Source organism: Mesoplodon densirostris, chromosome 11 (assembly GCF_025265405.1).
Source record: "Mesoplodon densirostris isolate mMesDen1 chromosome 11, mMesDen1 primary haplotype, whole genome shotgun sequence".
NCBI lineage: Eukaryota > Metazoa > Chordata > Mammalia > Artiodactyla > Ziphiidae > Mesoplodon > Mesoplodon densirostris.
The window spans coordinates 79,780,338-79,785,018 of NC_082671.1; the positions used below are offsets into that span (position 1 = coordinate 79,780,338).

At 39.9% G+C, this 4,681-nt stretch overlaps 1 pseudogene; it reads left to right on the plus strand.

Moving 5' to 3' along the window:
• Positions 1-1,805: 1,805 nt before the first annotated feature.
• On the plus strand, positions 1,806-2,374 carry LOC132499579 (reticulon-3-like; annotated as a pseudogene).
• The last annotated feature ends 2,307 nt before the right edge of the window (positions 2,375-4,681 follow it).

The following is a 4,681-nucleotide window of genomic DNA, read 5'->3' on the forward strand; positions in this document are numbered from 1 at the left end:
AAACAGATTCCATCCTTAAAGTGGATATGAAAGGTAAACACGAGAGCATTATTCTGCAAAATCACATGAAACAAGACGGTGCTTGTTTAACGTCCCCCACGGCACACGCACAAGCACATGTGAGGGGAAACAACAACAGGCAGAGGCTTAGGTGAAAGAAAGAGATCCCCAAGCAACAACCACCACCATCAAACTCAGAAAAGCTCACTTGTATTCTATTAACTGCACATTATATTTGCAAAGTGGGTCTTTTTGGCATTCACTCTCTGACATGTTCTTCCTTGAAAACTCAAGTTTGTTAAAAAAAAAAAAGAATCTCCATATCCAAAGATCACTATGAATTCTGTCTGTGTCAGAGAGCGAACTACAGTTAAAGTAAGCATGTTTACTATAACTCAGAAGACATGATGGACTTTGAACAAAGTCCAAAGATCTAGGCCTGGTGTGAAGATTGATCCTAGCACTTCTAGGTGGGCCAGGTGACTGAGAAGTTCTGAGAGTGATTGGGGTGAAAGAAGGGTGGAGGTAGAGTGAGAGCCCAAGGTTTTTATTAGTGTTATTTTGTGAAAGTGTGCATTTTCTATCTATAAAAGGAGATGTATGCATGTGCTCGAGTTGAACTTAGAAAGCTTGGAGAGGGGTCTGTTAAAAAATTTAAAGAAAAAGTCAAGACTAGCAGTTTAAGGTGGGTCAGCATTTACTGGTCAAGCTATAAATTTCAGGTATGGAAGGTATGGAAAAAAAACGTGATGTCCCACACCAGGGGAGAGTCCTGGTTTTTATGGGGAACACCTTGAACATACCCAGAAAATCAGCAACTTGAATGGCCTGGCTGGTTTAAGTTCAGTTTTTCTGGGAGCACTTGAAGAGAAAGCAGGGAGAGCTATACTTATGCCCAAAGCAAGTGACCAATAAGAAAACAGAATAAGAAGCAAAAGCTGACTGTATGATAGATGGACCTAAGGATGATCTTAGTACAAGAAAGCTGCTCCAGGAAAGCAGAGCGCTGAGCCTGTAGGCCAGTCACTGAGGCCAAAGGAGGAACAGAGGAGACGAACCATAGCCACTTCTATTTGGTTAGAAGGTTATTTGTTGGTTTGTCTGTTTGCTTGTTTTCCATCAGGAAATGAATGGTCACCTTGTAAACTAAATCTGGCCATAAACCACTTAAATCCATCTGACAGAACTGCTTCTTTAGGTCATGAAACAGGCTAAAAAATAAAGTTGTGGAAAGCAGCAGAAAGATCATTTAACTAGGACTGAAAAGACCTGGGTTCTAGTCCAAGTTCTGCCAATCGCTGGCTGAGGTGGTGTTTCAGGTGGGGTATTTAGCTTATGTATCTTCTGGAAGCCTGCAGTGGTGGAGGTGGGGGGGGAGGTTTAGTGAGAGTGGGTAAGGAGAGATGGAAAGATGATCTCCAAGGTTCCATCCAGTGAAAACAGTCATGGTTCCAGTTAGCATATAAAATAATTGAGGAAGTCTGGAAGGCTATATATCAAAACATTACTAGAATCTACCTCAGGGGAATGGGATTAGGGCAGGGGCAGAGAGACAAAAGAAAACAATTAGGGAACCCTTTCAGTGGGGAAAAATGCAAAGGGATAAGGGATTTTTAAGTGAAATATTAAATAAGAAAAGTTCTAGTTAGCATATAAAATAATAGAGAAAGTCTGGAAGGCTATATATCAAAACATTACTAGTAGTCAGAGTATAAGCATGAACCAGGAGTGAAGGGACTTGGGAGAGCCAACAGCGTGATTATTTTATTTCCCCTCTTTCTCCCCTGCCCTCCTTGGAAAAGCCCATGGTAGAGCCATTGGAAGCCAGTCAATTCCATCTAAATCCTCTTTGTCCTCTGGGGCCCAACCTTCCACACCTAGTGATGGGGGAGGGGACACGGGAGGGAGTTGCCTGGGAATCTGCTCTGGAGCCTCCTTTGCAATACACCGGCTGATTTTCTGGCACAAGGTGAAGAAAGCTGAGCTCGGTTCTTGCTCCACACTGATAGTGCTACTTACCCTGGAGATTTCAGCATCATCACTGTGGCTTCTTACATCATCCTGGCTCTCCTCTTTGTCACCATCAGCTTCAGGGTCTACAGGGCTGTCATCCAAGCTGTACAGAAGTCAAAAGGCCATGCAATCAAGCTATTTTCAGAAGTTTTCCATAATTAAGAGAGTGACCCCATCAACAGGGGCCCAACACCCATCATGTGTTTCTTTCTGGTGAAAGATCTGGCTGTCTTCATGTGGCAAATGACCAATGTTAGTGCAGTTCCAATGGAATCACCCTTCTAATCTTTGCTGAACTGTAAGTTTTCAGTGTTCCAATGAGAAGTACAGACCCCAGACTGATTACTACATTGTGTCATGAGAATCAGACCAAGTCAGTTGTTGAAGGACCCAAGCAACATTCTCTGGCATTTCAAAGAAAAAAAAAAAGGAAGAAGCACATGGAAATTAAAAATTCAGCAGTTACTAAATCACCATTGAACAGTTATAACACTGCACTTGTATCATGGGGGAATATGTCCAGTGTTCACTTCCAAACACTTTTAATCTGATGTTTTCTCACCTTCTTTCTCTTTACTTTCCGTACCAACCTCCAGAATGTGTTAGATTGAAAAGGAATTGATATCTTTGAAATTAAAAGAATATGATTCAAATTAGTAAGTAAACAGAATCTCTAAGGATGGTGGAGCTTTTGCCTGTGGCTTGAAAAGGCAAAGGGTGAAGATAAACACAAAAATGAAAGACAAAACACACCTTTCCAGCTCGTCTATCTAATACCCAAGTAGTGGGTTTTAAACCAATTTCTCACAAGAGTTTTGTCCTTATTTTCAATTTAAGGAATTATGATTACAAAAAAAATTATTTGGGAGTGGAATAATGACTATCTAGTTGACTTTTATTTATTCCTTGGACTATTCTTACCCTCCTCTGACCTCATCTCCCTGTCTCATATAATATGAGCAACTATTCCTATTATCATCTGTCTTCTCCCACCTCACTGATACAAATAACTTTCAATTCTATTAATGACTCATAGGTGATACTGATAATCCCTGAATCCCAAAATACCATCTGATAAATGAGATCGGAAAAAGAAAGTTGGCCCACTGAGCTGACCACCACTCCCTTCCCGCTCCCGCTTAGGAAATGAAAAGCTCCACCATTTGGGAAGGTGGTTTCTGTTTCGTTTCCTCCAGACATGAGTTCTGAGCTTGAGTACGAGTAAGGTGCTTCCTACCTTCTTCCCTACCTACCTCAAGCTTAACAGACAAGGCTGTGCTTTTCTTAAGAAATTAAATGTCTGTAATTTCTATAAAAATAATATTAGTAGTTGCCTCTGGGTAAATGGACATGCACGCAGTTCACTGAAAGTTATTTGAGAGGGTATATGTTAGTAGTGATTATAGTCAGGTGATTCATGATTTGGAAGAGGGCTTAGAGAAGAATTTCTAGATGCTCTGTCCCTGATAAAGAAAAAATACCTACAAAGTGAGAAAAAAAAAAAAACCATAAAAAGATGTAGAAAAATGGTGGAGTAGATCTAATAAAATAAGTACATATATTCTCAGCCTCTTTGAGTTGATGATGCTCTTATGCCTAGTTTGAAACTTCATTTACCTTTGAAGCCCAAGGGATGAGACTAAATTAAAAAGACAAGGTCAACAATCAGGTCCACACCAACACTAATTCTGAATCCAAGATGTCGTATGTGGTTGATTAAGGGAGATGTAATTTAAAGATACGAATCCCTAAGCTTATCAAGCCTAGAACAACAATAATTAAACACATGTTCTGATAACACTAAAAGGAAAAATATCTCATGAAGCCCATGTAGCTGAGCACTGTCCTAATCTAACTTTTTCCTTTTCACGGGGTCACAGAACCCACAGAGGCAGAAACGAATGGGTTTTGTATAACCCTGGCCTTCATCTAGAGCCTAATTATTTGTTCTCAGAAACTCAAACCACTCCACTATACCCAAGCAGGCCAGAAAGTTTGCAGGTAGAGCTGAGCCAAAGAGTCTGGTTTGGTTATGTGAGCCAAAACACGAGTCAACCCATTTGAGCTGACTAGACACATAGGCAAAAGAAAATACAAAAATTTATATATGTGTGTGTGTACTTGTACGTGTTGGTCTGTGTTGTGTTTGTGTGAGTGGTCACTGGGGCTGACAGGGAGTAATGACGGAGTCTTTTCTCTGGCTTGTCTTTTCCTTGGCTCATCTTTACTGTCAGAGGCAGAGCAGCGGTGCTAGATCCTGACTGCCTTAAATTAAATGCCTTCCTCATTTCTTGACAAGCAGGAATAGAAATTGCAGTACTCTTTGTTATTTCTGCTGCTGATGAAACTCTTTGAGAGGTGTCCCACCCCCACTTAAAGCATCTTTCTTCTAACCCAAACAGGCTTCCAAGATTCTGTGTAGTACCTGCACCAAGAAAGTTATTATTCATTTATTCAATAAATTTATTAAATAAATGCTTGACCTTCCAGTTACATTGAACTGTGCTAAGCACTGTGAGAATAAAATAAGCAAGTAAAAAAAAGAATAACACAAAATTATAAAATCTAAATGTAGAATAAGGAAAGTTTGTTAATAATCTAATGTTTCCTTTAAAAAAGCACAATACAAATCTCTCTTTCAAATATATATATATATAGACATAGGTAT